Source organism: Hibiscus syriacus, unplaced genomic scaffold, assembly GCF_006381635.1.
Source record: "Hibiscus syriacus cultivar Baekdansim isolate YM2019G1 unplaced genomic scaffold, ASM638163v2 tig00010050_pilon, whole genome shotgun sequence".
Taxonomy (NCBI): domain Eukaryota; kingdom Viridiplantae; phylum Streptophyta; class Magnoliopsida; order Malvales; family Malvaceae; genus Hibiscus; species Hibiscus syriacus.
Genome location: NW_024062206.1, coordinates 60,598 through 74,043, shown reverse-complemented (window position 1 = coordinate 74,043; position 13,446 = coordinate 60,598).

The following is a 13,446-nucleotide window of genomic DNA, read 5'->3' as shown; positions in this document are numbered from 1 at the left end:
CATGAATGAGAATTGAATGGAGCGGTGCAACTATTGAAGGGGACGCCATGAACATCATTAATTGCTTGGCAAACAAACAATAAGACATTTCCGTGGTCGGATTGGTGCTTAATGAGGCTTGAGAAGCACTCAAGTATCATCCAAACATCAAAGTTCACTATGTTACCGAGAAGCCAACCCTATTGATGCTTAATGAGGCTTGAGAAGCACTTAAGGGGGTGTTTGGTTCAAGGATTGTGGGATTCCCATGGGATGAGAATCTCACGTTTCCATGTTTGGTTGGTCAGGAATCTCATTCCCGGTAATGTTTTATTACTAATAGTAGATTTTTTGTGGTATATTACCGGGAATGTCATTACCTCCCTTCCCTTAGGTATTGTAACATTACCAGCGTTTTGGACTAAAATGCCTTTAAATTTTTAATTTTTTTCAAAAATATCATTCTTCTGTCATTGAATAATAAAAATTCTACGAAGGTTAAATTACAAATTTATCCTTAAATTATTTTAGATTTACAAAAAAAATCTATAATTAAAATTTTATATGAAATTCAGGGATTAAAAGTTTTTTTACCCTTTCAATAAACATTTTTTATATTTTTAATTTTGTAAAAAAAATTATATAAATATTATGAATTTAATTTTTTAAAGAAAATATATAAATATTTTACAATTTGTAATATTATACAAATATATAATAAGGACAATTTGGTTAAATATACATTTCAATAATCTTTTATTCCTTTAACCAAACACGGTAATCTTACATTCCTGCTAAACCAACCAAACACAAAATACAACATTCCCAGTAATCCTATTCACTGGTAATCTTTTATTCCCACTGGTAATCTTACATTCCGTGAACCAAACGCACCCTAAGTATCATCCAAACATTGAAGTCCATTATGTTACCGAGAAGCCAACAGGGTTGCTCATTTTTTGGCTCACTGGGCCTTGTCGAATACAAATCCAATATGATTTTATTTTGACAAACCTGATTGTATCAAGAATGATGTTCTTATCGGCGCTGTTAACGGTTAATTGAATGAATGTCTATAATTTCAAAAAAAAAAAAAATCTCGTTTGTGCACGAGACTCATGGTCACGAAACAGGCAGTTTATTTGTGCTAACCAGCTACTAAAGTTTTGGCTGCCAAAAAACCCCCTCAAATTTGATTTTATAATGTCGACCAATGATGGCGTCGTTAGTCAAAAGATTTATTAATGCATTTAAAAGTACAAAATTTACTATAGGTGTATTTTCTAAAAGGGGCCATTATATATTTTTAGGGTAAATTACACTTTAGTATCTCAACTAGAGACTCAAATAACAATCGAGTAACAAAATAATAGTTGCTATATAATAGTAATGACGGTGGCTGAAATGACGTTTAAAATGATTATTGCAAAAAATAACAGTATGAAAAGAATCACACCAATAATAGTGGATTGAGACTTCAATTTAGTGAGCAAAAAGTCAATTGTGGCAATAACAGTCCATTATTCTGTTTTAAAAATAATTTTTTAAAAAATCAAATTCTTTTAAAAAAAACTCAAGACCATGATATCTGATTTAAAAAAATAGTTGAATGACCAAAGTAAAATAAAAATGATAATTCGGATACTAAATATGAATTTACCCAATTTTAGGTAAAGAAACCATCACCCCCTCGCACCTTATTTAAATGAGATTAAGTTTTAACCCGTTAATGATTTAAACCAAGGCATTACAAAAACATAATAATCAAATCATTTTAAATTAAAGTAAATGAATTCTTTTTATCACCAGATGTCGAATGACTCTTTCGTCTTGGTCTAACATGGCCTTAAAGTCATTGATCCATCTAGCTTCCAACTAAAAGTTCATCAAGATGTAGTGGCATTCTTGGCCTTCTTTATCTTGTACGCTAGTCTCCGAAGACCCCAATCGTTCAATCTCCATACCCTGCCTTTCTTCTCCCTCAAGAAATCTGCAGCAAGCATTTTATGGATATAAATTATGAAATAAACTCCGCCTGCGTTTCTTCAGAACTGGCAAAGGAAGTAATCTATATCCACTCCAAAGGAATGTGTGGGAAACTCGATGAAAGGATACTAATAGCCCAAAATGAAAACATTAAGCAAAAACAACAATAATGAGGAAGGGTTACCTTGAACTTTCTCATTCACTTTTTCAACCCCCTCATCGTGCTTCTCGTGAATTAAATAAACAACCTCGTAGTGTCGCACTGTGTAAACACGGAAAACAATTGATCACGACAACATTGAAAAGAGAAAACCCATGTCGTCCATACGAAGACAAAAGTTTTGCTTCCTCCATATTTGACTGAAATCAGGCTCCAAATGTGACTTTGATATTACAAAGGGTAATAAAACCATGAGTTTCCTGGAATCATTCAGCAGAGATTGAAGATTCATATTCCATTTTCTCAGGTGGGACTCCGACGTAAGATTTCAATATCGTTGGCGTCATATTCAAGAGTATAATAAGCAAATTTATACTTTTTAAAACCATCTCTGAATCCAACACTTGCTTTAGTCTTTGTTTGTGGTGACATAAGTTCATCCTACAACTCACAAATTTAGAAATTTCGAAACGATAAGGTCCACTCAACATATATGAGGAGCTAATGAAACGTTTATAAGGTCCAAATCAAAAGCTCGATGATTATGATAGAATCCAACACTCACTTTAATCTTTGTTTGCAGCGACATAAGTTCATCTTACATCTACCGAGTTCCGAAACATCAGAACTGTCTGAACGGTCCTTCAGCTTTTTCGGAATGAAACTGTGAGCGTCTTGCTTATCATTATCATTGCTTTTGTTCTTCTTTGCCTCCACAATTAAAAGCTTTCCCGAGAAAATTTGAAGAAAGGGCATCGGTTTCCAAAGAAGCCAGTTTTTATTTTCAGTCTTGGTGGCCTATGAGCAACTAGTTTTGCAGAAGAGTGTAGGAGAGACTCCATTGCAGGAACTCGGAAGTGCAGAGATAACATTTCTCTCTAATTATCTGGAGTTATGGACAAAAAAAAGGTATTGGATTGAGCCACTTCTTGGGGTTGATTCTAACCCATGGGTTGCATCTGCTGATTTTACTACTTGTAAATGTCCACATCTGAAAGCCCATTTATATACCAATCTTGTCTAGGGGATCTTGTCTAGGGGTGAGCGTTCGATCGAGTCGAGTCAAAAAAATTTCGAGTTATTCGAGTTGACAAGTCTTATTTTACAACTCGAAGTTGACTTGAAATTTTTTCGAGTCGAGTTGATTTTTTGAGTTTTGTTTAAATTTAATTATAAATATTTATAATATTATAATATTATTTGATTCCAATTTAAGAGACTTTCTATAACCATATATACAATACAAATATTTTCTTCATATGTAATATACACATATCATACAAAGTTCAAGAACTCGACTTAAACTTAAAAGTAAATCTACTAATTACTAAATTTTTTTGAGTTATTTGAGTTGCATTTTACAACTCGATTTGAACTTGAATTTTTTTGAGTCGAGTCGAATTTGTGAAATTAGGACTTGAAGTCAATTTGAGTAAAAAAATTCGTTTTTTCGAGTCGAATCGAGTTTTGCTCTCCCTTAATCTTGTCAAGTTCTTCAATCTTCAGAAATAATTTAAATTATGGTTTTGCTCGCTCTGTTATGCTTAAGTTTGAAATTTAGTATTTTTCTTTAGTTTTACATAATTTGGCCCCTTCCTTTTATAATGTCATTAGTTAATTCAATTAGCTAATAAAGTTAACAATTCTACTTAAAATACTTAGGATTTTTTTTTCATTAAACACTACTAATTCATCATATTGACTTAGATTCTTTGCGTTGGGTGGAGAGTGTTCTTAACCTTGTGGTCGTGGGATTGAGTTCTACGGTGGGCAATTCATAATTCTGGCTGTCGGAGGTCTTCTACGGAAGCTGCTCTCAACCTGGCGTTGGGGACAGCCTACTATCCTACCTCTCCCTCACCCCATTACATATGGGAATAGGGTCACCTAATTTTTTTTATGAACAATAGATTCTCTATCATTTGAATCTTCAATAGAGCATCTTTGAGAAACTCAAAACTAGTGACATATTTATAATCTTATTAGTAACTAAATGACATATATAATCCAACGAATTTATAAACAAATAATTAATTCATTAACTGAATGACTCATTTATAAAAATTTGAAATTATAATGTCTCATTTATAAAAATTTGAAATTAACTCATTTGTAATCTTACTATCAGATGTAGTTTACCCTTTTTATTTTTCATCACATGCTTCGTGGCTAATATAACCTTCCAATTTCGATTTCTAAATGTCCTGAACTATCATCCTAGAATCTTGACTGTCGATTTATAGTTGATGATATTGTCGAGTATGTCTTTCAGAAAATCAATAGGTGATGGAGCTTTCGATCTCGTTGCTGCCTACTCGGTTGAAATTGCAAGCAATTTGGCTGTCCGGCAGCATGTTTCTTGACCGCGGACCGTCGATAGACTCAATCAACAACCGAGCAAGATATTCAGTCATCTATTTCATATTTGTTACGGCTTCTTCCGTCACCAGAAATAAGCCCTCCAGGCTTTGCAATTTATTTCATATTTGTTACGGCTTCTTTTATGGCCGGAAAATTACTTCTCTCGACAATATGGGGTTACAACTCATGACGACTGCTCGGAACTCACCATTGTTTCCAACCTATTCTCCTCTTCTTGTTTTCACTGGCGCTGCTGCTCTTCCAGCCACTTCCCGCTTTCGCAAATGGACTTTCAGCAGAGGTTCTAGCAGTAGAAGCGTTGAACATGACTACTTGTACTGCATTCTGTAACCACACTAAGAATTCTTCTTCCGTCAACGTTTCTTCAAGATAGGGCATTGGCATTGTGCCACCTCTCTGTGCCGAACTCGAACCCGTGCCGGTACTATTCTTGGATGTCACGTTGGTGTTCACATGAAAAGTCGGCTTATGCGTGTTAGGCGAACATCTCATTCGCTGCAATAAAATGCAGACGTATTGAGTGTTCTATCCTCGATTAATACGATAATAAATACCAAGTAAACATAGATTTACCTGACAAATATACCATTCAGTAGCATCATATATCTTGCTATTAGCACAGACATAGGCAGAGGGAGCTTCCACCTACACCAACAACAAAATAAGTTAATGTAAAAAAAGGTAGAAATACGAAAAACAGAATGGTATCGGCATGTAATGAGAGGTGGACAGTGCATACCCGCTGCAAAAACCCGAAAAATAAGGGCTCAGACGATTGTTCAATCCATCCATCTCCATCTTTTGCTTGATTATAATCTTTGCATTCCTTGGACAAGTTCCGAGAACAAAATTAGTTTCTTGTTAGAGTTAACACAATGTTATAGAAATTTAGGGGCTCTCATGCTTGATGACTATATGCTAATTGTTGAAGTCAAAAACTGAAGGGTATGTTAAAATGATACACGTTTTTGCGGGAAGGATATACCGCGCACCATCTTGCTCGAGATTTCAATTTCTTGGTGTGTACCCAGACATGAAAGTTACCACATTTTTTGCAGGCGATTCGCCTAGATTCTCCAAACGGTTCCTTCCCATCAGCCTCTGGCCATGCAAATCTTGAGGAAACAAAACCATGTCTACCATTCTGGGCAATGAATGGCGCAATAGAAGGTCATTCAAGATGCAAAGATTGAAGTATCAATGGAGTAAAAATATTTTATGGTTTCTCTGCCTGGAACTATGTTACTCGGACTTGAATGCAGGGATTTAAATAGCGTTCGTGGTCGTGTTTTCAGTCGTATCGCGTTTATCGCGGTTGTGGATATGACGGATGTCATCGCGGCCACTACGGGTGCCGCGGTCGTGAATTATTTTAAATTTCGCACAATTTATCCTAAAACATAATAATTATAATTATAGTCATAAGGAATCATTTTTTTAATGATTTCTAAGCAAAAATTACACATATATATGTAATATAGTTTAACCAAATAGAAGACTTTAAAAATCCGGTAATATGATAAAATAATTAATTAATTATTACATTGTGAATACATGATTATTTGAATTACTAAAATTAGGTCTAAATTAAATTATATTCTAAATTAAGGATTAAATTATAAATTCTAAAAAGTGGGAGCATAGCAAATTAATATATCCCTTAAAAATATATTATAAAACTTACTTTAAAAAAATAAAAAACAGTAAACTGCCTGAGTGTGTGTGGAAGGGCTCATGTAGTCTAATTTCTTTTAATTGAAAAATCAACATATACTTTAATAACTTAGAAGAAAAATCTAGTATTTCTCTATTCTCTTCTCGATGGAGTTCTATGTTGTCTCCCTCATTTCATTCTTCCTTACTCTCTTAAGGTTTTGAGATAATCAACAGCAAAAAAACTCTAAAACCATGACTTGTTCTAGCCTAGAAGAGAGACTTAAGCACCTAAAGTTTAGGATTCAAGTAATTTTCACTTCAAGATCCACAAAACAGGTAAAGTTTCGTTCTTCCTTTTTACTTTTTCATTTTTTTTTAATCTCAACATGTATGTATCAAAAACGGAGATTTAAAAAGAAATAGAAAAAACGAGGTTCGACAACGATTAACACAAAAAAATCATCTTTCTTAAGTTTTTTTGGCAGTAACGGTAGAATAACGTTTATAGCGTTCCATGATCGGCGTTTTTCACCGTTATCTGTTAAATTACGGGCGCGATGGATCACTATCAACGTGAATCTGGTACCCACCGCTAAATTCATCAATAGCGGTTTCGGACGATGGCGCGACCGGGAAATAGCGGTCGCTATAGCGTTTGCATCCCGCTATTTAAAACCCTGCTTGAACGTAAGTGCCGGACACAGGTATGTTTAGATTTTTCGAAGTTTTTGCATATATTTGAAGGATCCTTAGAGATCATATCCCCATATCCAAGCGTCGGACACGAGTGTCAGACACGGGTACTTCATGAAAAACAAAGTGTCTGAGCAACATAGGCTCGGAATGCATATAACTGGAAGAAGCAGAAGCGATGATGTTGGAAAAAAAATCAAAGATATCACAAACTAAACTCTACAAGCAACTTGAAAAATTGTTACAAAAGTTTATACACTATCAATTTGAGAGACGAGTCTGAGGTAACTAAATAAAAATGCCATCAGAAAGTGAACATATATAGTCCATATGTTCAGATAAACAAGCTCAATTTCTGCTTTATCAAATCAACATTAGTCAAGCTTATGGCCAAGAAAAATCCTTGGGGTTTTGATGATATACATAAATCAAGAGTATGCATTGCAGAAACATGGCTTAATCAATATGAAACAAGAAATGTCTTGACAGAAACTTGTTCAAACCTGTGTTTTTCCTGGAAAAATATTTCCTGGGTCATACATATTATCAAGCACAACTAGAAATTTCATAACAACATCAACAAGGAGGGGAATCATATATATATCATTGGTAAATTATCTACTAGAAAGAAAATCAAACGAGAAAATGAGTTGTAATTAATTAATTTCCAGTAATAGCAGCCAACTTTTCATCAATATGTTACTAAAAAAAGCTTATCCAACAACGTTTACAGAACATTTCATATCTATCAGCTATAACAAGCAATAACAGCAAAGAAAACATTTGGGAACAAAAGAAAATCCATAAATTTCATAACTGAGGGAAATACTTATAACAAGATTATGGATTACACAAGTTGAAAAGAAGGAAAATAAAGAATACCTGTTAGGCAAATGAACAATCACCGCGAACCACTGGGAAATACGGTCAAATATGAAGAAGAAAGATAAAAATACCCAATAAAAAGAAGTTTAAAAAAGACATTATATTAAAAATCACCCCTTAGCATATTTGTTACAAAATACCCCAAATTGCACACGTAAGACTATCTTGCGTCCCATGAAACCGTGTTAAGTCCTCGCTTTCCACATGGCACGAGGAATGTTCGATGTGGATGACCTTTTCAGAGGACGTAATTTAATATTGGTATGAGTGGTATTCAAGGTACATCGTTTTCCAAAATGCGAGGTATTTTCGAATTAATTTAATCATTTATTTTTATTACATATTATTTAATAAAATTACATAACCTTTACATTTTATTTTGATTACGTAATATTTAGTGTAATAACATTTTGAAAAAGTAGATTCTCATGCAAATATGCACTAATAACGCTAGTAATACAAGTATATTATTATATAAATAGACACTAATAATATTGAACATGACAATCATGTACAACTTGACGAAACAAACTTGCTTCATGGTTCCTAAAACAAGAAGCATAACAAGTACATAGATTGTCATAATGTCGGTACAAACGTTGGAGGTATAAATTACACGCACAATTGGTAGGACAATTGCAGTCTTCGATTTGTTCTAGGAAGGCAATGTGGTGATGATGCCACAACTGTAAATGTAGAAACAAATTCATCTCTGGACGAAGAACAAGTAAATTTATTTTCGAGAGATCAAGAGCTCTCAAGATTCGAAGTCTTTCATCCCTCGATTCGCCCCCAAAATAAACTAGAATAAGGCCATAGACATATATGGCGTTGATTGCTTCAATAAATGTAGACTGAAGTCCGAATTTTTTCCACTAAAAAAATTAAACATGTTTTTTATATAAAACTTCAGGATTGTTAGCATGAAGACATCTTTGGTAAATCATCTTCTCGGGTTGAAACCACGACATGATGCTAATATTTTTCATGGAAACGTTCTTGAAAATGTAATCATGATCGGCAACTTTATGAAAACTCTTACAACTTAACTGCACGTTGACGAAATCGAGGACAGAGTTAGAAGCAACATGAAGTAGAGTTTTTGTTAATACTTCTCTCGGAAATTCAGCAATATTAAAAAAATATTTTTTTGTCATTTTGCTTTGAAACCGATTTAGAAAACCTTCCAAAATGGGTATCTATTTATAACAAGCCTCGCACCCGTCCTGAAGTGAAGATTCGATAGACCTCGCTTTTCTCAGGACACGAGGTACACATTGGAAAGGCGCGACACTTTAAATCAAAAGAAATCCAACAATTCAGATAGAACTCGCGTTCCACAATACACGAGGTATTAATTAATGCAAAAAAAACCCTAAAATCAATAAATTTGTACAAAATATGGAGTTATTATTTTAAAAACCCTAAAGCTAAAAATGAGTTAATAGAAATTTTCGTTGAGTAATTTGGGATGTTAAACGAAATATCTATGAAAATGTTTGAGGTTACAATTATAGTTTGCAACTTATATTTTAATTGAAACTAATGTGAAGACATATGAAAAATTGTAAACAAGGTACAATTTATGTAAATAACTTAAGAGATTTTTATATTTTAATTTTAGCGCACAATAGGGGAAATGATAAATAGTTGTTGCCTTCCATAATAAACGGATACCGCCGTGCCAGCGAAACGCAAAGGAAATTTTGTTTTCTTTCTTCGTGCAGTCGATATTGAGTAAAAAGGAAAAAGCTCATAAGTTTTTCTCTAAAGGTGTTCCCTCACACTCGAAAAAGAATCCAGTGTGGCCCTTTGACCAACGTTTTCTGTCATTAATCATAATTCCATTAATTCATGCTGTTATAAATTAGGTAAATTACATCATTCATCATTCAATTATTTTATTTTCTTCTATTTTGGTCACTAAACTCTAAAAGTTTTCAATTTCAAAAATCCTAGAGATTCAAGGACTAAGTCTGTAGTTAAACCATTTTCCCCCCATTTTTCTAGCTTCTTTCCTCCCCTTCTCATCGCCACTGCATTATTGCTCTCAATCCAGTAAGATTCTTTGGCACTATGCCTTTACCTTGAGTCTTCCCCTGTCAGGTAGCCCGCTTATAGTCAAACTTATAGAATGAAGCTATGCCCCGCCCCTTCTACGAATGAATGGTACAGAAATGGCTTTCATCCCTACTTTTTTTATAAGCACCCGCAGCTAAAGCTAAGCCGCCTTCTAAAGTCAAGGAGTTTCCGCCTGGCCTTACCCGAGCGCAGAACGGAAGTAGTTGATCCACTCTCTAGATTCGAACTGGCCGCCCTCTCATCGTAGGTGACTTGTGAACGAAGTAAAACCTCTCGATTTCAACTCAGCAAGATCATGAAAGGTCTGTTGGAGTTCTTTTATCTTGTGAGCCATCCAAAACGAGATTAAACCAAACTCAGTAAATTCATAGTATTTGAGAAAGAGTGAGCAATAAGCAAAACATTGCTTCAACCGAGGAGACAGTTGATCATAACTTAGTTTCAGAACATAAACTATTTCATCATCTTTCTCCATTAGTTTCCAAGTCTCACTATTTTTCACAAGTTCCCACTCCCGCTCTGATGTGTTGGAGAAAAGCATACTTCCCAGTCCCCAAGGTCTTTAGTAGCAGTGGAACCCCATTGCATTTCTCGACAATTTCTTTTCCGATTTCCACAAGGTTTGGATGTCGTTTCTCTTTCCCTTTCTCTGTGGTTTTGAAATTGAAAGGAAATACCCTACCTTCTATCGGATGCTACTCTTCCGAACTTGCTTCCTCAGTGCTTCAATCTCAAATTCATCCAATACATCTTCTGTATCGTAACAGGCGTCCCTCAGCCTTTGTAGCCAAACCCGGCGTTCATGTAGATGAGCCTGTTTCTCTTCAGCATCTAAAAGCACGACTTTGATTGTGGTTAACGTGATTTCAAGCTTTTCAAGTTCCCCCAAATGCCCCAAGTGAGGCTAATTTCTTGAAGAGCAAGCTCGCATAGTTTGGAAATGACATTTTCTGCAACCTTAAATACAAAGGATCCGGCCATGATTTAGACAAGAAAAAGAGGAATATGTGAGGGAAACAAAGAGAGAAATGCAAGCAAACTTGTGATTTTTTCAATGATAGGTTCTGCATGGAGCTTCGGGTTAGGTTAGTGGAGCAATTTAGACAAGAAAAATAAGTTCTATTTTTTTTTCTAGTTTCAGTAGGTGAGGAGAGGGAACAGTTAGGTAAAATGGGTTAACGACAGCCTTAGTCCCTAAAGTCTCTAGGATTTTTGAAATTAAAAACTTTTAGAGTTTAGTTACCAAAATAGAAGAAAAGAAAATAGTTAAGTGACAGACAAACATATGAAAGTGCCATCAGGTCTATGACGAAACGTACGATGATACCCGCTAGCACGACATTGAACTTGTTCCTCGATACATCGCATGCTAAACGGACAAGCGTGGCTTCGCCGTCGGGGTAAAACCGAGTAACCGGCCTATACCTACTCCTAGGGAGCAACTTAGACACTCTAGTCAATGGATAGAAAACGTAGTAAACACTCTTATCGGGGATTTTCGAGCAACACAACGAGCCATTACACGAAGCTCTAACATTGACCCTATCTTTCAAGAAATTCAATGAAACTTCCCTCGAATTATGGACACAAATCATTATAGATTTTTGCGAAATATATATCAGGGACTAATCTATACCAAAGTTTGCAAACAGTTTTTGATTTGAAAAGGGGCTTTGCAGGCAGTCTCTCATGAATTTGAAGAATCACTTCATCAGGAAAAAACCCACTTTTTATATTCGTAACACAATCATGAAAATCGTTAAAAATGGGAAATTTAAGAGTTGCTTACCGGGAAAGTGAATTTGGGGATATAAACTGAAGCTGTCGTTTCTGAGACAAAGAAAATGCTTTTTCATCGTATTCATTTAGGGGGTTTTAGGAATCATTTGGTAAAGCTAATTATGTGAAGAATTGAGCAGCAAGCGATCTGGTAGGGTTTAAAATTTGGTCTCTGAAGAAGATTTACAGTTTAGTTTTTTTGGCCGATGGGAGCGAACTGCAAAGCGATGAAATAGCAGGGACTGAAAGCCTAAGGGATGTAGGGGTGAGATTGGATCGAATTAAGTCGAGTTGATTCAAAATATTTAGGGTAATTCGAATTGATTAATCTTATTTTATAACTCAAATTGTAACCCACCCAGACCTGGTTTGTAAGTTAGACCCAAACCTAGGTGGTCACATGTCTTATTCAGAGGTTTTGCTTTTAACAAATTATAGAATATTAAATATAATATAGAACAAAATATCAATAATACAGATATATCCAAAACGATAGCAAATACATGTCACCAAATATAACCGAAAAACATATAGAGATATATGTTCGCACAAAATAAGTAGTTGATCTCTCCTGATGCCAAATCTGCTAGCTTACGGTCTGCTGCTATCTGAAAAAAGTAAAAACTACAGAATGAGCTAAAAAGCTCAGTGTGCTCCATACAGTGTATAAAAACATATTAACAAAATATTTTAATAAAATTTGTTTATGCAACATGTTTTGAAAACATGAACACTACCCATGTCCTTTCACAATCTGTTTGTGTAGGTTCCCCAGAACCATACACCCCGCACAACCAGTAAGGCCGTGAGCACACAGTGGAGGAGCCTGCAGATAATATTCCTCCAATAATATTCCCCCAATGATAGTAATTAACATGAATGTATTCACGTAAAACAATGAATAATTCTTTAAAAACATAAGAATATTTCAAGCTTGAAAACCATAAACAGAAATACAGAAATCAAAAATCAAATTAGTAATGTATGGTAATTCAGATGTTGGGTAATTAGTATTCAGAAAACGGTATAAAATACCGTAACCAGAAATCCTATCAGAAATATACAGTAAAACAGAAATCAGATACACAGTATTCAGATATTTATATACTTTAAAACAATAATATAACACTATCAGGAAACACACCTGTAACAGTCTGAGAAATCAGATAGGGAAGCCTATTACTGGTTTTGTCGATCACGCTCTGCTGCAGCGCTAGATCCTACGAATTGAAAAAAAAATCCATATTGGAATCCTAATATAAATAATCTAAATATTATTTAAATAATTTACGGAAACCTACGGGTAATTCTCGTAGTACGCGGTTTAGGCTGATCTAATGAACGAACATCTCCAGACTTAACTGATCCTCGCTCAGGTGAAACACGAGTACCTTCATAAAATATTTTTACTGAATCAATTCCTTAACCAAAATTCAAATAAATAATCAAAATACTAAAATACTAAGCCTTTTTGGGTTCACGTGCTCGATTTGGGAATTTTGGGTCTGAATTTGGCAAAACGAACTTCAGAATCAGATTCAGGACGTCAAAAAACATAAAGTATGACCTTCCAGATATTTAAATTATTGATCAAAGTCAAAGTCAAAGTTTTTGAGTGATAATTTGGAGATCTTCGGGTTCGAATTTGGTGAAACAGACTTCGGATTCGGATTTGGAACGTCGAAAAATGTCAGGATAGGTATACTCGGTCCAAATCAAAGGTCGTTTAATGCCCGGTCAAAGTCGGTCAAAGTTCTGGTCAAATGAGGTCAACGGTCAACGGGTCAGGTCGGTTCGGACCGGTCAACCCGGTTCAGACCGGTCAACCTGGTTTTGACCGGTCA